The 24,713-nt window shown below is 44.2% G+C and overlaps 1 long non-coding RNA gene across 1 annotated transcript; it reads left to right on the top strand.

Moving 5' to 3' along the window:
- On the top strand, positions 1–22,992 carry LOC129385342 (uncharacterized). Its single transcript, XR_011893170.1, has 3 exons — positions 1–430; positions 1,194–1,354; positions 22,765–22,992. It is a non-coding gene; the product is annotated as an uncharacterized lncRNA (long non-coding RNA).
- Positions 22,993–24,713: the final 1,721 nt, after the last annotated feature.

Below are 24,713 nucleotides of genomic sequence, written 5' to 3'. Positions count from 1 at the left end.
GCAGGCCTTGTTTCGATACCCGGCTAACCCGGCCACAGTGGCGGGAGCTTACGAAGCGATTTCTTATCGCCAGCTGTCTGCGATGGCGCGCCTGGTAAAGCGTATAAATTTAGCTCGCCGGTCTCAAAATGCTCCTTTTGCGAAGTTTTCGTCGTCCTTGCACGTCGCTTCTTTGTCACCGTTCGGTAAGATTTGCAGCCCGCTGCACCGCTGCGGCAGTTTTCTCGGTTTTGTCGTTTCCTTCGGAGTGCGGCCAGTGCGAAGTCTTTTTCTGTCTTTGCACGCTTCGCGCTCTTCTTTTGAAGCGCTTAGCGCTTCATTTCAAGATGAGCTTGCGGCATGTGAAGAAACGATGCTCCGTGGTACACTGCGACAGCGTGGATAGTACCATTGGTGTCACGCTACACCGATTCCCGCTGGACTTTCACAGGTGAGCTCTTGACAGTGTCGTCTGCTCTAGGTATGCGCGATAGCTTCGATATGGTTTCGCCGGGCTGTTCGCTCGTGTTTCATAGCTGTAACCCGTTCGTGCGTACTTGGCTTCATGTTTTCGGGGATATTTATGTACTACACTGCAGGGCACACACTTTCAGTGCTGAGGTGTGCGAAAGAGGCCCACATTTTTCTAAGTTATAGTGAGTTTCATGCAGCTGACTATCACCAACGTGAACTTCACACCGAGCTCTCAGGAGCAACCACGTGCACGCTACTGACCGGGAGGCCCATTTAGAACAAAGTTTGCTACCTGACAGCTCTGAGTACGACATTTTTTAGTTTTGCAAAACCGTGAAGCCAATTTGAGGATCCCCTCGCAACTGGGAGTATCGAAACTCAGCCTCGTGTATGTGCGCGGCTTTGAGGAGGCGTTAACTGGATTCGCTCAGCAGGAGTTATTGCCTGCCTTGGTATTGCTGTCCTACATATACATGACTGTCAGGGTAATTTCAAACGCACTTCGCTCTCGTCACTCGTTGAGCTTAGAAAAGCAGCTAGCCGCGTGGCATGAGGATTAGCGTTACCGCACTCTGGGGCGCAGAGAGCTTGGCGCGAGCATTTACTACCATAGTTCAGATTTAATGCAAGTATAATTTACTGCAGTTAGCAGTGACAGGAATAATGACGCATTGGCGTTTCGAGTATGCGTATTCCTTTTGGCGCAGTTGTATCTAACGCGCATGTTTCATCACGTCCAGGTGCCGAGCGTGGGCGCAGTTCTGCCGCAACGTCAGCCTGGAGAAGGCGCCGTCGCAGCTACGAGAACTCAGGATTTGCTCGAGGCACTTCGAACCATCTGTGTATCTGCCGTCAGGAAGGCTGCGACACGATGCTTTGCCTACTCGAGCAAGCATTGCCGGTAATTTTTGTTATCAAACTTTTAAGGCATTCGCCGCTCTTGAAATGTCAGGTTTTGTGAAAAAATGAAATTTTTCCTTTTTGTCGTAACCGTAAACAGTCTAGCGTCTTTTGCAAAACAAATTATGTATCTGTCTTGTGGCTTTAAAAATTACAGTAAATTTTTACCTGCACCCTGCTAAGCGATAACGAAAATGGAAGTATCGCTTTCACGTGAGCACATGTAATTATATACATGTCGTGTGTGTGTGTGTGTGTGTGTGTGTGTGTGTGTGTGTGTGTGTGTGTGTGTGTGTGTGTGTGTGTGTGTGTGTGTGTGTGTGTGTGTGTGTGTGTGTGTGTGTGTGTGTGTGTGTTCGTTTTACGTCTCTTGCATGCAAGTTTAGCGATTCAACAGTTGTCAGTATTTGAATCAACTAGACGCTCACACAAGGGGGTGCTCCAGCCCTTTTATATGTGTACTTTCTGTATGCCGTGCGACATTGTACAAGGCGTATTTTTCCGCTGTTGGGATCGAAACTTCTTTTCTCCCGGTATGCATTGTACACTGTATGTGAGGTTCGTGACAAATGTCCAACATAGCATAGAATTAGGTTTGTGCTTGTGGTAAGCTAATGGCACAAGCTTAGTAGGCGAAGGGTGCTCAAGCGAATTTCTAGGCACGGGTGCGGAAAAAGTACACTGACGGTGTGAATACTCTTGCCTGATATTTCCGGTAAAAAAAAAGGATAATGGAAGTGGGATATTTGGTAGTCTGGTATGGCAAAGGGCTCCAAAGGATCTTAACGTGAGTCTGTCAGTCTTCCGGTTCAGGCTGTTTGATGCCGCTAGCCACTTCAGCAACGGAAACCAGGCGACTCTACATGTTTTGCAGCAAGTGGGAGTTGAATCTTTCATATTCACCGTGAAACCTTGTCTCATGAACGGTCCCTGTCGTGTCCAGAGGGCATTCTCGTCCTTCCTTTGATAGCTCAAAAGAAGTGAGGGGGAAAAAGGGGTGAGCCTTCCTAAATATTTGATGAATTTTAGTACTCCAGAACTTTGCTTTCTTGTATGCAGAGCTTCTTTTTTCACCTTCAGTCTTATCAGGATGCAATCTTATGCCGACTTGGGCACACTTTTCCGGTCCACAAATACGTAACACCCAGCAAAGTTTCTTTCCCACTCATTGTACCTGATAACCAAAGATGCTCTTGACATTGTGAATTTACTCTTTGCCATTTGGCTCCCTGATGGATGAGCGTTCCGACTCCCCCTCCCTTTCTTTCCGACTTAGTTCTGTTGCACCCTTCCCAAACATAATTCTCAATAACTGGCGGCTCTTCTGAGTGTCTAAGGTGCGTTTCTGTAACCGCATACACCCCTATTTGTTCTCTGTGTAACTGCTCCTCAATCTCTGCCCACTTTTCCTTTCTTCTGCCGCCCTGCATGTTTATGTAGCCTATTGCATGGCGAGCTCTTTTTCTTGTTTTCCTCCTTTTTCTATTATCGACGGCGATGCTCTTCTGATGTTCCCCTAGGGGACCTTCTTCATTACTATCTCTTCTGACCTCCTGAGCGCCTGCGGGCCCCCTAAAAAAGCAACAGCGCGACCACCAAGTCGCCAGCCCACTTCTCGTGCTAACCTGTAATTGAAGTGGATCCCGTCTCGTTTAAAACCACCACAACTTCTCACTTCCCTGTTTACTTCGACAACCTCGAAGCCTATCTCTCGGCTCATTTTCCAGATTGCCTCATTAGCAGCCGCTACGGCTCTTTGTACGTGACTGTCACGCACAGGCACCTCCGGTACCGTGCACACCACGATCTGCACCTGAGGGGATAGCTCACGCAAGTCGTCCACCCCCTTCGCCAAGCGCTGGGCTAGTCCTGGCCCTTTCCTGTTTAGGACGTCATTTAGCCCACCTGCTACTATGACGAGGTTGCGCACGTGGGCATTTTCCGCGAGCTTTTCTTTTGCTCGCTCCATGATAGAACTAAGTGTGCGCCCTGGAAATGTCCCTACCGCCACTCTTCTGTCGCCTTTCACCGTCTCCACAATTGCTTTTGAGCACCCAGCCAGGTTTGAATCGCCAGCGATAATGACCATTTCACTTTCTCCTACCTCTCCCTGCTTCCCTTTGTCATTTTCGGCGTGATTCGGACTCGACAAGGGGGATTGTCCCCTGGGCTCCTGCTTTTTCCGCGTAGCGGCCTCAAGGTAGGTGCTGCTCTTTCCAGCTAACCCTTCATCACCCTGCCTGCGTTCGAAGTATTTCTCTGACCCTCCCTCGCGTGTCGCGTCGGGTGTCTGCGTTCCATTGTCACGCACATTGTCGTTCACAATGGCGGCCCTGTTCAGCTTTTCCTCGGCTGCTTCAAGCCTTTCTTCAGCTACCTTCCGTGCCTCACGCTCACTGTTTAGCTCATTTTTGAGCTCTTGCACCTGTTTGAGAAGCTCTTCCTGGAAAGCCTCCATTTTCTGCAGCCTAGTATCGACATCACATTGTGTGCCGGTTGTTTCGACGCCCTCTCCATTCTCACCCGCTCCTCATCTGCCTTGAGAGACCCCCCCCGTACTGCCTGATTTACCGGCTTTCTCGCCATGTATTGCACGGCTTTTTCCAAATACTATAATACTATATCAATGCAGAGCACGTGCCTTTTAGAAAAAAACGATACGCACAGGATCCAATTCCTCAAAATGCCGCAAAGCAACTGTCTCCACTGTTTCAAAAATAAACAATGTCACGGAGACCGAAGGTATGACACGCTCTCGCACGCGCTCAACCACGCGGCCACGCTCTCACTTTTCTACCAAACACGCACAGTAAAACCGCTAATAGCTATTTGTCTTGCCACTTCCAAGCTACTAGTTAAAGACTACAAACACTCAACGTCCCACCCGGCTGCACGTGTTGGAACACGTCGCACGAAAGGGCGCTCTAATCATCCTCCAAAACGAATTTACACGAAGCACACCCGCGCACCCGAAATACGAGAGACAAAAAAAGGGAAAGAAAAGGAAAACCCCCCAATTACTATTTAAATGGAAAAAAACCAGCAAATAAAAAAAACAGAAGCAAGCTCAAAGCATGCACAAAAACTTATGATTTCGTCGTCGCCACGGAGCCCCGAAAAGCACGTCCATCCGCCACAAAATCCAACGGCGTCGTCCAACCAAATACGGTCCAACCAAATACGGTCCAACCAAATACGGTCCAACCAAATACGGTCCAACCAAATACGGTCCAACCAAATACGGTCCAACCAAATACGGTCCAACCAAATACGGTCCAACCAAATACGGTCGCGCCTAGCACCATCTGTTACGTAAGAACGCTAGCGACTGCTGAGTCCATTGTTCCATGCATGGGCGCAGCGTGCAGCCTCGTCAAACTAGAGCTGTGGCGTGATTAGTGTGCCTAAACTTTTTAACCCGGTAGCGGTAGAGCACAGGCTCGACTGGGGTTTCGAAATGGGGTTTCGTTGGATTGGATAGTAACTTACGCGTAGTAAAATACAGAGATTTGCTTCATTGGTCGAAGGAGATAAATGTGCTACATCATACCCCATTCAGTTTTAATGGGATGAAATTATTGTGAGACTATTCGAAAGTTTTTCTTGCCTGAATCGGGTTGGCACATTTTTACAGGCTGGCCTCAAACGGGGCTTTTATACTCATGGACGGCTAGAGACGTGTTAAGCACAAGTAATCACACCGCATCTATTATTTCGCCAAGAAACTGTTGAGCTCTACGCAACAGCCGTGACTCGTCAGCAGCAGAATGATTCAGAAGAGTCCTCACTTTCATCGGACACCGTCTCGAACTAAAAGTGCAGTTATGTCTTATATTCTAACAGAAACGACTACTCGATGATGTACAAAAGTGAATTCAAGCATCGCATACGATCTCAAATGCAAATAGCGTTCGATGAAAGTTGTGTGATTCTACTTAATTTTTTATTCTAGCACATTGAAGAAAGTTGCCAGACGAGCCATGGAGATTACATTTGCGTTTACTTCCCAGTTGCTCCAATTCAGTCTAAGTATACGTAGGGTATTACCGTTTGTCTTTAAACTGTTGTTCACATTAGCCTGTAATGATTGCCTTGATTCCTTCTCTTTTGAAGCCATGGAACACTTCGCGTTGGTTCCATCTATAGTGTAATAGAATTGTTGTGCACTTTAGTTCCATCTGTGATAACGCTCCAGCCACGGACCTTCGGTCTAAGATTGCATGCACCTTCCAGTAAACAGCGCGCTACCTTAAAGAAACGTAGGCTGGTGCAGAGTTTGTCATTGCAGACCCCCTTACTGAGCTTAGTTACTGGATTTAGAGTATCCCATAATTTTTCTATTCTCCATATCTCGTGAATATGTCTATGTAGCATTTGCTTTACCGAGAAGCTCCGTCACCCGTTTCATTCCTTCGCGCCACGAACAGAACAATCTAGTTTATTTATTATAATATTGTTTTCTTGCATTATTATAGGTGGTCTTTAATACTCCACCAGCAGAAGAGAGCCTTAAAAAACACGGTGCAAGTTAAATTTAAAAAAAAAATTGAAAAAATGAAGAAAAGCAGCATAAGCACCGATGAGATCGGTGGCAGCTGTGCCAAAATTATGCTGTAATTTTAGAAATATTAGATCACCGGGCTCAGATTACACACTGTTAACACCCGGCAAGAGTCATCGGCGCACAAAAGCAAATAAAGACATTTAAAAAAAGTAGTGCACAAATTTTCTTCAACAAAAACAAGTGGCCGCGCAATGAGCGAGCTCGCTTGCAGAGGATGACAGCTGAATTGAAAACGTCCAGTTTTATAATTCTTGCCTCAAATATCTAAGTTTGGCAAAATGAAATGAAATAAAATTTACGGTTTTAATAAAACGTCACTTTAAGAGCGTGCAATGTGGATTGGGCCTCGTTGCCTGCAGCGAAAGTACGTTGAATGTGCCACTCAGCGGGTCTGCGCCGAAAAGCAGTGCGCTCGCGGCGCCCTCGCACAATTTTAAAGCGAAAGCTTTACTAGCCGCGAACACACCGTTTCGCTGTGGTGGTCTTACGAGGAAGCGCATGACTTCACAACTTGTGCCTCGCCAGGGATTTTTTTCTCTCTCTCTCGCTCCCTAGTCACTGCTGCGCATGCGCCCCTAGTAGCACCGAGCCACAAGTGTTCCGCCGCTGCGCAGCGCCGCGCCTTTACGTGGCCGCCGTTTGGTATGACGTCACATGGCGTTGCGCGTCATTGCGCTCGTCTCCGCTCGCTTCACAAGCTGCGGCGCATTTCTGATAACATGTGTGAGAATTGAAAAGGAGAGCTCGCGAGCGCCGCAAGCACAGTTACGGCGGCCTTATGGACGGCGAGAATTATGATAAGCAGGAGGCCTGGAATCGACATCGGAACGAAATGAAGAGGAAACGAATGGCCCAGGAAACAGACGAACCGCGCACCGAGCGCATCGCTAAACGCCACTTAATTAGACAACCAGACTAACCTGGACTTGCAACCAAGTTTGATCAAGGCTTACCATACTATGCTTTAGCTTTCGCTACGTATATCCTAGCATAGCCGAGGTAAGCCGCTGCCAATTTTTTCCACACGCAGCACCTCAACGGGACAGCGTAATCCTTCCGGAAAATCTGCTGAGTCAATTCGCCAAGCAAAACGTTTTCTTGACACTAACTATACCTGAAATCCATTAAGGCAGTACCACACTTATCTTCTTCAAAACAGCAGATCTACAAATATATCTACGTGTATGTTAGCCATGCCGTTCCTTTATTACCTTCATTATTGTCTTCATGATAGAGCACCGCATCACTGGAACCAGTCGTTTATAAAGTCGAAGCCGCCTAAATATGGTTGAGTGAACGTACAGTTGTGAACGACATCACATTTAGGTAACTAACTTAAGATAAGCTTAACGTGTTTTACTCGGAAATCAGACTCGAGAATAATTTAGTTTCTTTACACCCCAACAAAGTGCTGAAGGACGCGGCTACCTTCTTTTTTTTTTTTTTTTTGATTGAACAAATTTCGACCTTTTACGTCTGGCGATGTGATTATGAGGCAACCTATTCAGTCCTAACCACCTGGGGTTCTTCATCGTGCACGTAAACACAAGTACAAAAGTGGTTTTTCCATTTCATTCCCATCGTATTCCAAGACCTGGTTTGAACCCGTGAGCTCGACATCGGCCGCGGAATGCCATATCCACTATGTAGCCACTAATGAGGCAATAATTGGACTGGGCAAAAAATGTCACATGGCTTACGGGCCACACATTAGGATATATAATGGCTACCTAAATCTCTTTTCGTTGCCCGAGGTGCGACCACAATAAAAAAAAAAAAAACCGTAGCAATTACTCCGCCTTCTAATATGCGAGGAAGGAGCAAACGTGAATGGAATGTTGCGCAATAGTTTTTTGTTTTATTTGAGAATACTCACCGGAAAGCTGAGTACAGGGCACCGGATGGCGCACATATATTTTATTTGTTTAAAGCCGCAAGTAGAAGGTTTACATATGCCGTCCCGTGTGTGTTTTGCAAGACCTACTGATGAAAACTATGTCCGCAAAAATACAACACGAGAGAGACATGCTGCTTTAAGAACAAGAAAATTATCCGTTCTTCAAAGGGCATCGTGCAATACCATAGTTCAATGAAAGCCAACACTGAAGCCGTAATGCACATGCAATGAACGAGCGGCATTACAACAAAATAAGGAAGAGAAAGAAAGCCATACTACTCCTAAGACATAAATACATGTCATATCCAATTATAGATACCGTTTCCGTGGCCTGAACGCATACACGAGCGCGCGAAGTAAGCAAGCAGTTTGGAAAGGCGCGACCTTTATTCTGCCCAATCCACTACGGTCGCAAGGCCACCACATTAATTTTCTATGACGCGCGTCTCACTGGAAAGCATGCACCGCCCAAGCCGCTCTTTCCACTCAACCGCATTCTGAAACAATTTAATAAGTACAAGATAGTGGGATCAAATCTCGGCCGCCAAGGCCGCATTTCGGTGGATGCGAAATGCAAAAAGACTCGTATGCCTTTCATTCGGAGCGCGTTAAATATCCCTGGTGTTCCAAAATTATGCGCAGTCCCCCACTAGGGCTTCCCGCATTAATGAATCATAGTTTTGGCACGTAAGACCCCTGAATTCAATTCACTCTTCTTCTATCTACGCAGTACAGTCCTCTCTATCTCCCTGGCGTCTTAGGCTTCTTCTTCCAGCATCACTGTACTCATATGGATTACAGCACAGTGTGCCGTGGTGTGTTGTGGTGCGGGGTGGTGTGTGTTGTCGTGTGGGGCGCGGGGATTGCCACTGGGTTCATGCACTGAACTCATTTTAAGATGGCGGCTAGTGCCATAAGTAACCAATCTGCATTGCCGGTTGCGACGTCATACTTAGGTGTACTCTTCATTGCGGGAGAGCCAGCAATTTTTTTCAATTTCTTTAGAAGCAATCGACATTTCTCAAGTGATGCCATAATTTGGATTACAGCGAAGATTTAGTGCAGACATTTCCACTCAACAGCGCATTGAAGGCGTACAAATACGCTCTCCTTTAAAGAGATCGTGACTTACCTATAGGCTTATTTGTCGCCTAAAGAAAACGACTTGCCATTGATATCGCACAAATGAAAGGCGATAACTTTAGTTTGTATACATGACTTCGAGTGATGGCAATGAATATTTGTGCCTCATTTACTGCATATTCATCTTGTTTCTGTGATTTGGAAGAAAATTTAAATATTGGCCAATTGCAAATAAGTTACGCACTGAACTGACGAGCATTTAGGTCTTAGACAGAGACCATTTCGACTTGCCGCCCCTTCAACCCTGCATTCCAAGGGAGAAGTTGTTGCTTGATCGAACCAATGCCACATTTTTACATGTACATTCATAATTATTTAGGCTATTTTTTTTTTTCTTATTCACATTGTGGAATGAACCGAATTAACGAATATAACTGCCTCTTTCAGAGTTGGCTACAAAGGCAAAGTAATTGGTTGTTACCTCTTTACTTCGTCGTGCTTGCGCCTGTATGAGAATCTTAACAGCAGGTGTGTTGGTTGGCTATACCCCAAAAATAAAGAAAAGTCATTTTTAAAAAGAAACGGAAAAGCTGAGGCATCGCAATTGGCAAAGCGGTGTTATTCATGGGCCGAAAAAAAAACTGTCGTCTTCCTTCCTCGAAAGCTATGAAATTATCTACAATAATGACCCGGACCTTCAAACAAGCTTTCCAGAACAACTACCGTTGGAATTAGACACTTAACCGTAGCCTACGACGCAACGTGGCTAGACAAGCAGCCTCATCTATGGTTTTCTTCAAACTATACGTGCCTTTTGAGACCACTGTGACTCTCTGGAAGCAATTCATCAGAATCATCATCATCATCATCATCAGTCTGGATACGCCCACTGCTGGGCAAAGGCCTCTTCCATACTTATCCACCTACCCCGGTCATATGCTAATTGTGGTCATGTTGTCCCTGCAAACGTAATATCATCCTCAGACCTAATTTTCTGCCGCCCCCTTATGCTTCCCTTTTCTTGGAATCCAGTCCGTAACCCTTAATGACCATCGGTCATCTTCACCCCTCATTACATGTCCTGCCCATGCCCATTTCTTTTTCTTGATTTCAACTAAGATGTTATTAACTAGCGTTTGTTCACTCCACCAACCTGGCCTATTCTTATGCCTTAATGTTACATCCATCATTATCCTTTCCTTAGCTTGTTGCATCGTCGTCAATTTAAGTAGCACCATTTTAGTAAGGCTCCAGGTTTCTGCCCCGTAGGCGACTACTGGTAAGACACAGCTGCTATACACTTTTCTCTTCAGGGATAACGGCAACCTGCTGTTCATGATGTTCAGTTTCTTCTTCACTGCTTTTAGGTTTCCTCCGTTCCTGAGAGCATGTTCAATTGTATTCATATTATACTTCGTTATGTCAGCTGTCTTGCGCTTGTTGATTAACTTGGAAATTTCTACCAGTTATATTCTAGCTGTACGGTTAGAGGCTTTCATACATTGGCGTTTCTTAATCAGATCTTTCGTCTCCTGCGATATATTACTGGTATCCTGTCTATCGAAGCTACCACTGACTTCTATTGCGCACTCCTTAATGATGCCCATAAGATTGTCGTGCATTCCTTCAACCCTAAGGTCCTCTTCCTGAGTTAAAGCCGATCGTCTGTTTTGTAGCTTGATCCGGAATTCCTCTATTTTCCTCCTTACCGCTAACTCATTGATATGATTCTTATGTACCATTTTATTCGGTACCCCTCCACAAGTCTAGGCTAATTAGAGTTCTTACCATCCTATGGTTACTGCAGCACACCTTGCCGAGCACGTCCACATCTTGTGTGATACCAGGATTAACGCAGAGTATGAAGTCTTTTTCATTTGTAGTCTCGCCATTCGGGCTCCATCCACGTCCTCTTTCGGCTGTCCCGCTTGCGGAAGAAGGCATTCGTTATCCGCATATTATTCCGTTCTGCGAACTCTACTAATAACCCTCCCCTGCTATTCCTAGAGCCTATGCCACATTCCCCCAATGACTTCTCTCCAGCCTCCTTCTTCCCTACCCTGGCATTGGAGAAGCCCATCAGCATAGTGTATTTTGTTTTTACTTTACCCATCGCCGATTCCACGTCTTCATAGAAGCTTTCGACTTCCTGGTCATCATGACTGGATGTAGGGGCGTAGACCTGTACGACCTTCAATTTGTACCTCTTATAACTCTCCCTAACGCTATACAATTCATGTATGTTACCAGCTTTATCCTTATTTATCCGTAATCCGACTTCTATTTCGCGTCTCTCCGCTAAGCCCCGGTAGCACAGGACGTGCCCGCTTTTTAGCACTGTATATGCTTCTTTTTTACCTCCTAACCTCACTGAGCCGTATTAAATCCCACTTAGTGCCAGCTAGTTGCTACAATACCACTGCTGAATTCGCCTCACTAGATAATGTCCTAGCGTTAAACGTTGCCAGGTTCAGATTCCAATGGCGGCCTGTCCGGACCCAGAGATTGTTAGCACCCTCTGCGGCGTCAAAGGTCTGACCCCCGCCGTGGTTAGTTGCTTCGCAGATGGTGCGGTGTGAGGGCTGGGGTTTGATCCTGTGGTCTGGAAGAAATTGGACACACATTATTCGACTGTAGAGCGTGCAGGTTTGTACCGGACATATAGAAAATAAATATGGCTTCTACGTATATGATAATGAACATGCGACTGTACGGATCAGAAGTGGTCCCGGCCAAACTCACTAAACGTAGAATCAAACCCTCGACTTCTTATTTGCTCACTTTGAATATTATCGTCTTCTTTATATACTTTAGTCATAATTCGGTGTGATTCAACACAAAAGGAGCCAACTATAGACTGAGTACCACTAATGTATATAGGCTAAATGGAGATATCATGTCAGGTTATGGTATTTGTTTTCAAATTTTTATGCTCACTTTCTTCTTCCGGCAAACTCTTGCGCTTTTAAATTATTAGTTCACTCTCACTGACGCCTTTATTGCTTTACGACTTGGTCTGTGACGTTCTGCGTAGCATATCTAGAACAAAATTCTGAGGGCTACCACAGAGGTGTTGCCCTAAAAAAGTGCCTGAGGCACAGGCCCATAAAATTATTCGACATAGGTTTACACGGAGCTCACTTTTCATTGCGACCATTGCCATCATCCGTGAATCCCTTCCACATGTTCATATTTTTTTTATCTCAACGCATTTCCACCAAGGTAATGGAAAAATATACAAAGCGGTTCCGGCAGAGTGGCGCAGCTTGCATTCACTTTGCACGTGCGAACAGCCGTTGTTTCATACTACGCTGCACGGAAGGTTGTGGAGGTGGCGACGTGAACGGCGTTCAGGAGGCGGTGTGCCCTAAATAAGCTACAGGTTTATGCATATCACAACGCAGTAACGCAGAAGCTGGCGTTAACATTCGCAGACGTGCAAGACAATAATCTCGCCATGAAAAGAATCAAATTTTGCAGTGATGACTGATGTAATTTCAACTGGTTCTTGGCTACTTTAAAGGGTTTGCGCCATGTATGGGGAACAAACACTCACTCAATTCCGAATGGTATTTTACTACCGTAAGGCGCTTGGTGAAAGTGGAGAAAGTAGAGAAAAGCGAGAGCTAATGTTTCCAAAAGTGTACTTGTCTGGAATTTTTACGCAATTGTAAAACTTGCGCGAGAATAAGAATGTAACTGATGAGGTAAGCGAACACAAACATTCCATGAGAATTTACGTTGCATAAAATTAAAATTAAACAACATTGTAGGTATTGCAATTATTTAACCAGGCTTTATATGCGCTTTACTTACAATTTGATTAAGATACATTTCAAAATGTGCGGTACATCTGGATTGTTCCTGCCCCTTTCATGTGTGTGAAAACTAATGAAGAAGTTTTTCATTTTTCTGGCGGTCAACGACTTGGACACGAAAGGAACTAAGAGAGTGGGCCCATAACGGTCTACCACTGTGATAAATGTGGCAATCGTTAAATTTATATTAGCGAATGAAAACTCGCGTGTTGATCTCGTATGCAAATAGTGTGAGCCTAGTGACATAGGGTATAGCCATAGACATAGACATCAGACATAGGGTATTTCGTGCGCAAGCCAGTTGCGTCCCCTATTGTAAAGCTCTCTAATATGTCTTGAAAATGTATAACAATAGGACAGACACCGGGGCCTCAATCGCACGAACCACTGATTGTGCTGTCACCATGTCCTCCCAAGTTCGTGTTTCAGTTTTCTACGACAGCAGTGTTTATTATATTTTCGTATATGCAGTTTTTACCGAGAGCCTAACCGTTTGCTCAAACAGTGCTCAAATTGCTAGTTCAAGTTTTCACACTTACTAGAGTGAGAGTTGATGAGAAACATTATGTCAAATATATTTCTTAGTTCTACCTGGAGCCAGATAAAGATGGCTAGATATTTTAAGTTCAAAAATGAAGTAACAGTAGCCTGCGACATTGCACTATTGCCGACGTTGCCCGTGAAAGCAGATGACTTATACGCCTAAAGTTTCTACGACGTGGTCGTTAACAGCCGTTTGACAGCCACCTCGCGGTATGTCTTACCATGAGAACATTGGCGCGAATGCCCCTATATTCTAAGTTCCATTAAGGCACATCTCTTTTTGAATGTGCGTGCTGAGTTCATAGTGCTCCAGCCTTTAATTACCTAATTCACACAAAAAAGAATCCAACAAAAAAGACTGAAACAAGCTTACCATGCAATATAACCATTAATATGTGCTACGAAGATGAAAAAAAGAAGTAGCAGATATTTATACTGGACCGAATAAATTTACGAGCATGCACTTCCTTCTCTTCGCGCGCTTTTATGGTTTGACACTACAAAACCGCTTTAGGTGGTGCCGTTTAGCACAGCTGTTGCTTTAAAACAACCCCGACGCAGGAAGCAGCCCTCTTTGACGAATGAACAGATTCCGATCCCAGGTGACGCATTCGGCAACTCATATGTGGAATAAAACTATATGGATAAAGTATTTATGTCATTCTGGAGTTCACGATGCAATTTTTCAAGCTCATTTTTTTGACGCAGAGCACTCTTGATCTGGCAGTCTCGCTTTGACTGTCAAATTTTGAGTGCCCCGGCAACGCAATAAATCAAAAAATTAAAAAAAAATATCATTACTAGCATTCGAGCAAAGAATCCAACTGGATTCGCGCCAATGTTCTACCAGTCTTTACCTTCGTTTTGATTGCGTCATGTGGTTTGCTATCTGCAGTTTGCTCTACGAAATCTCTACGATCGTTCAACATGTTTCCTCCCGCTTCCTTCTGGGCAGCCCTCACTCCTAGACATGATAATGGGAACATTTCTTCGATAACGGGCTTCGTGAATTGGATGGCAAACGTTTCACAGCGGAGCTCTGAGGCGGCCGTTCCTGGTGTCAGCATCAGGGTGCCACTGCTTAATAGTACGAACGCCATCGTGTGACTGCTCGCGCTTTTGTCGTGTTCTTCCAAGGCTCGCTGCGATGCCGCTCACCATGCCAGCGTTCCCCTAATGTCCTGCCCTCTTCGAAGGTGCTGACGGTACTGGCAGTTGGTGCGCGGATTTTTGTTTCACATTCTTCGGCACAACTTATCGGGAATAGAAAACACGTATCGACCGGCGCTGAAAATTTGCATATGGAGTACCATGAGCGCCTGAGACTTTCTTGTATCCAAATTTCAATTCGCAACTCAAATACAAACTTTCTTAAAAGGCATACGCGCGTTATTCTTTTTTCTTTATAATAGAAGCTCTGAAACGTTAGGCTCCAGCGTTGTACCAAGAATATATTAGGACGCGTTCCATGGTCCTGGCCTTTTTTACACGGACTACATTTTCTTACCCACGGGAAAACGGCAGGGCTGGGGCATACGTGATATACTAACAGTCTTGCAGTTGTTCTTACACCCGCTGTGGTGGCTGCTCTTTCGGTGTGCTGATAAGACCCGAGGGCTTAGGGTCATATTACGACCGCTGGGGCTGCTGTTCGGTGAAGGCGAAATGTTAAATTTGCCGTGTCCCGCGCTTTGGCTGCACGTCATGTTGGTCATATTTATCTGGACCCCCCTACTACAGCGTGCCTCAGAATCATATCGTACTTTTTCCTTCCGCAAAACTCCAGAACCTTTAACACACGTTGCAGCTATTGCTATAATAGAATAGGTGACATTGAACCGACTGCAGCGTTGAATGATTCAACACGATTGTAAAATGAGACAGTAGCAACTAGCCTTAGAACTAATTAGGCGTGTGAGCGTTCAAATGCGGGTATAAACGCACTGGGCTTCACTTTAGTATCATTGCGTATAAAATAACGACGTTACTCCATCAACCGTGTTAAGCTATCATTGTTAATGCGACTTCCTCGCCACGCATAACACAACGGAATTTTAATATAGACTCGAGTGCGATTTCAAAGAGTGTACCACTGAAAAACATTCGTTCATCGGTCAATGAATGACATCGTTTAAGGTAGCTCACCATGCCATTGCAGGTATTATTTATCATACGCAAGCTGGTGCTCACACCTGTTAAAATACCAAAGAATATGCAGTTCTTTGGCAGAAGATGGCCCTTGCTCATCAAAAGAAACCCTGCTTTCAATGGGTAGGGTGCAAAATATGCGTGAAAAGAGTCGGGCAGGACGAAAGAGGTATTTTCAATCTCTTTGACTAGTACAGAACGTGTTTGTTGCCGTAGGAAGCGCATGCGCAAGAAATAAGGAAAACTACAGGATCCCCACATCTACAAATACGGCGCATTGCAGTTACCTTGGGCACTCTCAGTACCACCTGTAGGCATGTCAATCGCTTACGCTAGAATGCAAACGACTGAATGAAAACGGGCCCACTACGAATAAGGAGCGAGCACCTTTGAAATGTTATAGAAACGTGAGCGCTTCTTCCCATTGCAACATAACTTAGGCAGGTAAGCTACCCAATCCGTGACTAAATGGAACGTTCGTATTTATTTACAGGGTTTCTGTACGGTGGGCCCATACACCCGCTAAAGCTTCGTCCCTGCAACATCATATGCGATTTTGTTTCTTCTTAGTGGTGCCCAAATTTTAGAGGATGCTTCTTTTGTAGGTCGACATATTCTCGAAGTGTTCATGCAGATAGACGTAAGTCTCAGGATCTGTCGACGTGCCACTATACAGTAACATAAACAACGCATGAAGACAAATTTGGCAGAAGACCGAACAACAAAATACCACGCTGACAGGCTGGTTACAATGCCCTATTGAGAAAATGCGTTCGAACTTCAAATCTGCAATTTCGCGGAGCCTTCCCTGGGGTAAAGACTGCGTCATAGCACGGCACATCAGATAGTTTCTTGTATCGGGGACCGTATGATAAAGAAGATTCCACCTCCGTGCGAAGTGCTTTCAAATAGTCCACCAACAGGTGCGAACAACGAGAGCCAGGAATGGTGAAGCGTGTTGCATTTTGGCCAGGAAATAGGAGAAAGGACGCAAGAATACGAAGGAAGAAGAGGATCTGGAAAGAAGTTTAATAGAATAAAATGACGGAATACATCCGCCAGTATTAGGCTATGTGACTTTAGGTTGCGTTTATAAAGAAGGCTTCAAGCCTATTATGACGGGCTCCCTCACCACATTGTTTGCAATTGTAAAAACCTGCATCACAAAGTCAAATCCATGTCCGCGACAGCGCAGGGTCATTTGTTACATTTTGAGTTTTCTTACTGTCTGGGAGGATGAACAGACGAGAGATGTTGGTGTCAGCGTAGCACAGTAGTCGGAGGAGACCAGAGTTAAAGGCCTGTTGCGCGGATCAGAAGTGCAAGGCTGAGGAACGGGCTGCAAAGGGAGGATCACAATATGGGCAGATAGGTAGAACGCCAGAGATACTCCAAAGTATGCCAAATACAAATTAAGCAATATTTCAACAGGGAGCAGGTTGAAGTATGTAAGAGTACGTTGCTGTCAGCCCTCAGGTTGGCGAAGGCGCAAAGGGCACGTGTTTCAGGGAGAGATTGGAGAGGTGGAAATGTGGGTTGGTTTCAGCGAGAAAACGTTTGATGCGTGCTCTAAAAGCAATTTCACTTGGAACACATCTCAATCTCAACTAAATGACCACCAACTAACTCGGCACGGTGTTTTGACAGAACTGGAGGTTAGCAAGAACGTGAAAGGACGGTTGGCTGGAAAGAGACCACAGTGGATCCTAAAATGAGGACGCAGGAGACACGCTAGTTGCACTAAGGATGAAGCATGCGCGCGAACTTGAGTAAGTCGGAGCACATTGGTTACACAAGCACTCGTTCCTCTAAAAGTTCTTCGAAGAAAGGAATGGTTGCTCGCATGAGCAGTGACCTGGAAGAGTGCGAGACTAATGGTGCGACGGTCACCCAACCTGCCCTAAAGCAAGCGCGTTTGAAATTTCGGTGAGGTTCGATATATTTCACAAAGCAATATTTAGCCCAAACTTGTGGTTTGTAGGTTTCTGGCAATTAATGGAAGGAGAACTGAATTAGAACTCTGGTATGTGCTGGTTACGGTCTTGCTGAGGAGACAGCATGAAACACCGGTTATGTGCTAAACGAAGAACTTGCGGCTGGCTTTCCTATGAACTGCACTAGACAACTTGAGTCACCACGTATGTGTCAACGGGTATGTGTTGAGAAAACTTCACTACTGCGCCCGTGTGAAATTGGACCAGTGCGTGCTCATTCTTGGCCGATCCCCCGTATTGTATGTGCATAACATGCAAACATCAAAATAATGCCCGCATGCAATTTTTTTCAATATATATTACTTCACCTGAGACAAGAATAATATTCTACATTCGAAGGGAGTATTCATGAGAAAATTTGAATCACAAGCTGTGAATTCAATAGCACGAGTCACAGATGGTTTTGGTTATGAAAACATTTGGGCAAGAAGGCGCCTGCACACGTTATTCGTTGATAATCTGCGCTGCTTGTTTTCTTCTTGTAATTCTCACAGATGGTTCGAAGTCAAGCATAATGAGGAAAACGCTTCCTCATCTTTATTTCTTATCATAAAGAGTTAATTTGTAAAATGAAAATGAAATAGTTTTTTTTTTTAAATCACCCAAATAGTGTTCGAAAGAGCTAAAGTAATTGGTCTGCTGAGCTAACCACAACTGGGAAATGTTGTTCAAGCTTAGCCATTACAGAACTATTCCTTTGCTACATATATGCTTTGTCTAAACAGGAAATTTAAATATTATGCACAAGGTACAACAAGACACTGTACCATAGTTATAATCTACGGCGTACCCTATGACGCCTTACGGGTTTACTCAAACGTATCACTTCGTAGACTTGGCACGTCAGATAGAACTGCTTCCCTTATTTAGGTGACAGGAAATATAAACTATATGGATGCTCGTGCAGGCCGGATGATAGATTGAGAATGCCATTTTTTATATATAACCCAAAAAGTGTTGGAAATATTCTATAAGTAATTGGTTTGTTGAGCTAACCCCCACTGGAAAGTCTTGCTTAACCTTAGCCTTTACGGTACTATTCGTGTGCCGTAAATATACTTTGTCTAAAGAAGATATTTCGGACACTGTGCAGAGCGGAACATATTTCAATTTATTGTTCGGCATTACGGGATTAGTGAAACGTGCGACTTTTTAGACCTCGCACGTAAGCCAGAACTGCTTCCCTTGTTCAGGTGCAAGACAAACTAAGTGGAACCTCGTCCAGGGCAGACGATGCACCTGAATTGTCACTGCTTTAAACGCCCCGTTCTCCTGTTGCGAGTGTTTTTGCAGGCATAAAACGTAGGGCGTCAATCTGAATGGAATGCAAAAAGAGGTGCGAAAAGGTAGGGATGGAATACGCATTGAAAAAGAAAGCGGCCTACTAAACAAGACTGTCACATTCGTATCTAATGGTCAATTAAAGCAAAGACCACATGTTGAATACACTTTTTCTCCAGAGTTTATTTATTTGTCATTAGAATGCCGTCGCTGTTTTGGCAAGCGGTCGGAATCGTGCCGGGTGTTCAGGGCTGAATGCAATTTTAGGCAAAGGTGTTGCCTTGTGTGGGTATTCTGTGCAGAACCTTCTCTGGCGTTCTTGCAATTATTAGGGAGGCAAGCAATCCAGCAATGATGCCATTTTTGGCAAGCGACAAATGCCATCTTTCAAAATTGTGCGGAGCTAGTCAAAAAACCTAATCCAGTGCCGGAGGCAGTGCTGGGTGGCTCTTCTCTGTGAATCATGGTCGAACAACAATGAGCCCGGGCGAATATCTTCCTGCAGTTGCCATGGGCGTTGGGGCTCTTTTCTTTGTGTTTTGGGCAACTATTTTTCCGGCGCTACAACGGCTGCATAGAAATAACGAGGTAATAAATTGCGAAGTCAATGAAGCGAAGCTTGCTGCCAGGTCACGAATGTAGGCTGAACTATTGGGATACTACGTGGCAGGCACAGCTGCTGCTGGTACAGTGCTGTCACCTGTGGTGCTAAAGTGACCGCCATACTTAACACGAACGCGTGCATTTTAGCACTCTTTCTCTACCACTGTCAAAGGTTCCAGTAATTTTTATTGGGTGCTGGAAAGGAAGTACTGCATGAAAAAAACTGGCAAGAACAAAAGCAAGACCGCAGACGAAACAGCCATGTGCACGAAAAAACACATAAGAATATTATGAATGGACACGGAATTATTATTGGACAGAATAATTCTAGTCACATTATTCTTTTATTTATCGCTTGAACTGGTGGGTCGAATTATTTCTCACCATCAAAGATTTCCTTCACTAAGCTAATGGTGACCCCAGCGAGTCCTTCGGAAAAGTGATGGATTACCATTTCCTTGATTTATTCAAAAAGAACAGGCTAATTTTCTCCGACCTGGTCGGGTCACGTTCATGTCGCGGTAACATACGAATTCATATGGTCACGGTGAATAGTAGACGCTAAGGACGAACAATAATAACTGATCAAAGTTCTAATGATTGGTGTTTTTTTTATCGCGATAGCAATATTATGGACACTCCAGGCGAATTTCAGGCATCGTTGCTGTCGTGATGTCTCTACGAAATTCGAACTTCGATAACAACGTGGCCACTCGTCGTGTGCTGTTCGTGCGAGTGCAAATGGAAGGGTGAGCCGACGATAGTGGGCCCATCCTACACTCTGAAATTCTTAAGGCGTCACCCCACCATCATTTTACCTCAAGCAACCTCACGCCAAGTTCCCGATTCCACAGTGGCTCTCGCCGTGCTTGCACAAACAAGTCCGTACCAGATAGCGAATTCTTGCAATGCACTAATTTAGGTCATGTCCAGGATTCCCACGGACAGTGCGCCAAGAGACTGCTATTCACATGAGTGGTTTTCATTTCGCGTGTTTCCTTGTTTTCTTTGTATCCGAGCGCGCGTTCATATTGAGGCGCGTGGCTCGGCGTACAATGCGACGTCCAGCCCGGACCCCGTTTGTATATGCCTACTGCATCGCAACCAATGCACCTTCGTGCAGCTTCGGCCAAAGGTGTGTTCCAGGCTGAAGAGGAAATTATGACAATGACCGGAAACAGAGTGTTTATACGTTCGTTAGCGCTGGCTCGCAGAAAAAAGTGCTTGCGAGCATTTCCACTTGAGGATTGCACACCCGCTATGGCTGTGGCATCGGGGTGAAGTACCCGCCTGTAATTTTGATTCACAGTGGAGGCGGGCTTCCTTAGCTGTAAGTAGGGTTGATGGTCTCATTTTATGAGCCTGAAGGTCCGAAAACAAGTAAATACGAATGCATTTTTTGTATTGTTACATTGGTGGTTCTTTATATTTGGCATGTCGAGTTGAAAATCTTTGTTATTACAACAATTGCTAATATGTATCATCTCATATGTCAGTGGAAATCCCAAGCGATGTTTTACAGGTGGAGAACGAAATGAGTTTTCTGGGTAACGAATATTACGCTTTTAGTGAACTAGGGTTGTTGTCCTAATTTGATGTCACCAATCACTATCGTCGAAAATTAGAAGAAAAGGTTGTTCTACCTAGTAACATTTGTTTGTGGAACAATTTCTTGTTTTTCCTTTCTATTTTTACACCAAATGTCACATAAAGTTTCGAATCTTTATGTTCGCGTTTTAGCCCCGCACATGAGCATTCCACAGTTCTGTACAATGACCCGTAATTCTGGTAGAAACATATAAAACGTGTGGATACAAACAGCCGTAATGAGAATATTTTTCACCATTCCAGACACAACGAGAGATCTGGTAAGTGTTTATCAGATTGGTTCCTTTCAGAAAAAGATTTGTTTCGCTGGAAACACATATAGCGTGCGCGTACATGTTGACTACATGACGGCAAGCCACTGCAGCGATAGATGTAAACCAAATCAGCTTTTCGTATGTCTTGACACATGATAACCATCGTCGGGGAGCGCTTACCGGTCGTTTATGTGCAGTATTGTGTTGTTCCATAAGAAGCGTTTCAGGATTCTTGGTTTTCACAGTTTTCCCTAATAAAGCCAGAATTTCAACTCTTCCGCTCGACATAACGTTACGGCATTCAAGATATTACGTAATATCACAAGCATAGGATTGAACTATATTACGTATTACACATGCGTACTGACATATAACAACGTGTATTGTATATTCCACGTATGCTGAAGCATGACTGTGAAAGCGTAATTGCAATCATTAATTTCTGCTCGCCAAACACAGAAAAACATTCCTTTGTCTAAGCAAAAAGAAATTTTAATAATAACACTTGGCAACGGATCTGCGGAGATGAATGCTCATGGCCAACAAAATATGGATTTATATATGATGCTGAACCACTCAGGCGAAATTGCAGCAGCAGGCTGGTAAGGAAAACAAAAACATTTATAACCTTCACGGGTCAAATGAGTTTTTAGATTAAGCATTCAAATTCGCCACATGTAGCAATAAAGATGTAATGCTTCATTTTCCTTTGCGACCTGTTCCACCCAGTTAGGAAAATTACAGGACACGTGTGTTCTCAATTAACGTGATTACATCATTCTTTCACCAAAGCCGATGTTTCTTTCTAGATCGAGGCGTACCAGCTTACTGGAATTTCTGGTTGTAATGGTAGCACGCATCACAGCATTTCTTCTCATGTGTGCCGTGTTCGCCTACGGTAAGTCCAAACTCCCTCGACACCGTCACCGAGAGCGACATTTCCAATCGGACTACCGTGGCTGGATATTGTGAATTTACCTCAGCGCTTAAGGGACGTTTCTTTGTTTGGTTCGCATGCTGCAATATTATGTCATAAAATAGAGAAGCATTATTAGTGGAAATCATGCACACCGTAGAAGCAAATGAAATTTTCTGTAGCATTAAAAAAACCTGCAATAAAAAAGGCACTGAATCCTAGAATAACGGCAATGTATAAAAATTTGCAATTTATCTTGAAGCAAGTTCGCCCCATTTGCAGGTTCATCTCCAGCTTTGACAACTTGACACAACTGTAGCAACAGAAACGGATTCACACAACATTACAGCTTTGAAATGAAGTACTATGGAGAGGCAAAAATAGAGTTAGTAGAGAGACTTTCAAATAAGGTCACATAGGTTCATTTAAATTGCCATGCCATCTATATAAGTTGTGCTTACCAACATGTCAGCGGGTAAGTTTAAAAATGTAACCTATTATCTTGACACGATATCCCTGTTTTACGAATACCATACCAATAGAAGCGTTCTTGTGCCAGTGCATGCATCTTGAAACTGCAAATTTGTGTTTCTTTCTGATCGTGACTATTTCCATTTTGCGAACGCGGTATTCCCCATAAAAATCAATTCCTCGCACTTGTGTTCTTGTCAATTATCTGCGTACGCATCATGGCCATTGCAGGCAATCAAGATGCTACAGCACGAGGAAGTTCAGTGCCGGTGAGTGCTGCCAATGAGGACGCAAGAATCGGAGCAGCTGCGATCCAAAGCTTGGCGGGTGGAGGTCTCGACTGAAACTCACGTGGTTGATTGCACCGAGAGAGCTGCGCGAGAAAACACTTGTGTCGCGTGCTCGCTTTATTCTTTAGCGAGTGCGTTTTTCACCGTTCAAATGGAATAAATTGTCGCAACATTACATGGTGACTGATTTTGTTGTTATTTTATGGACAACGCTGTCTAAATATACGTACAAACTTTAGATGTGTTGTTTGCCCATCGCATTTATTACTTTCGAATTTACATAATAAAGCGGAAAATAACAATTTACCAACTGACGATGTAACCAATTATGCGTAACATCTATTTTGAGCCATGTGACAAGGCTTACAGTACACAGCATCATATCGTATCTGATGAAATGCAATGCCGAACAAGATGCCAAGTCGAGTAATCTTTCTTCGAGAAACCACGAGCAAGCGCCGCCGTCTGCTGACAGAACATAATCTGCCACGTGAACGACAAACAAATCACTATTGTAATTTCATTCATCATATCATTTACTCGTTCCCGGCGAGATTTTTATGGAGTCCCCTTTCTTTTTGCGTCATTTCCCGCTCTTCTGGTTGGCCATGCTTTGTTCTTTTTCGCAATTTCCCATTATCTTTTTTCCTCCACGCAAAGCGTCCTGCATTGACCGAAATCGTGGGAATATTTTCCATGTGTATTGTTAGAGGTTTCTCCAAGCATGCCGCGCAACCTGCAAACTCTCACTTGCATTCAAGCTAAAATACGCAAGCGATACGCAAATACTCTGCCTCCGATTTGCACGTCCTGCGTTATCTTGGCTCTTTTTGTATTCTATTTTGCCTATTTGATGTTCTGGCCTTATCCTCTTCTCATGAGAAAACACCAAGCAGAAAGTCATAGCAGCTCCTTCAAAAAGACTCTGCATGTACAAACCCGAATCCGGCCTGTGCATTGTGGAGGGACGTCATTTGCTTTGCCATTTGATTTTAGAACAGCCTATAATTTTTTTTTTGGATCCCGGCCAACTTTACTAGAGAGCTCGGGAAAAATTATTTCTGGGGTGATAAGCTCAAATTCCGTTTTCGGGAATACATTGCTACTGAGAAACCTGTCGGAAGGGTACCGGCCTATGAAGCGCTAAACCATTGCAAGCGCACAATGCAACGATCATCAGCTTCTTCTGCGAGCCTGTAAATTTGGTTGTTAAAAAAGGTCCTAGGCAAATTTTTTTTTTATTGAAATGAATGTTAGGAGAGGTTGGCGCCTTTATGGTGACACCGGCTCCTCCTTGTCAATTGGCAAAGGAAACAAATTTGCGTAAAAAGGGAGAGTAGCGACACAAAATATGGCACTCAGTAGTACACTGGATGAATATAAAAAATAGTCCAACAGTACATGAGTCGCAAAGTTCTGTGCATTAGTTCAGTCCACGTAGCATATAAAATCGGATATTTTGAACAGCCAAAACACAGAACACATGTAATGCACTGCAGTCCACGTACGTATATATAAAATCAGATATTTAGAACAGCCAAAACACACAACACATGTAATGCACTGAAAGTAGAGAACAGAATTATACGTATTGCGCAAAAGTAGCGATCACCAGATAAACCAAGTATGAACCACGAACAACGTTTGTGTTACTCATTTAGCGTATTCGGATCAGCTGATACTTAATATTTTCCCAAAATGTTGCTGTCCTCTAAAAACTTTTTCAAAGCAAGAAGCGCTCTTTTTTGAAGGCCCGCAGTTGGCCATGGGCCAAGTATCTTTTTTAGAGTGAATGGTCTTCTCTCTAATATCAACAAATTTGCTTGCAGTATCCTTCTTTGTGGTTCGTATTTCACGCACTCGTGGAGAAGATGATGTATATCTTCGTCT

Source organism: Dermacentor andersoni, chromosome 3, assembly GCF_023375885.2.
Source record: "Dermacentor andersoni chromosome 3, qqDerAnde1_hic_scaffold, whole genome shotgun sequence".
Classification (NCBI taxonomy): domain Eukaryota; kingdom Metazoa; phylum Arthropoda; class Arachnida; order Ixodida; family Ixodidae; genus Dermacentor; species Dermacentor andersoni.
The sequence above is the reverse complement of the archived record's forward strand: the minus strand, read 5'-3'. Positions and strand labels throughout refer to the sequence as shown.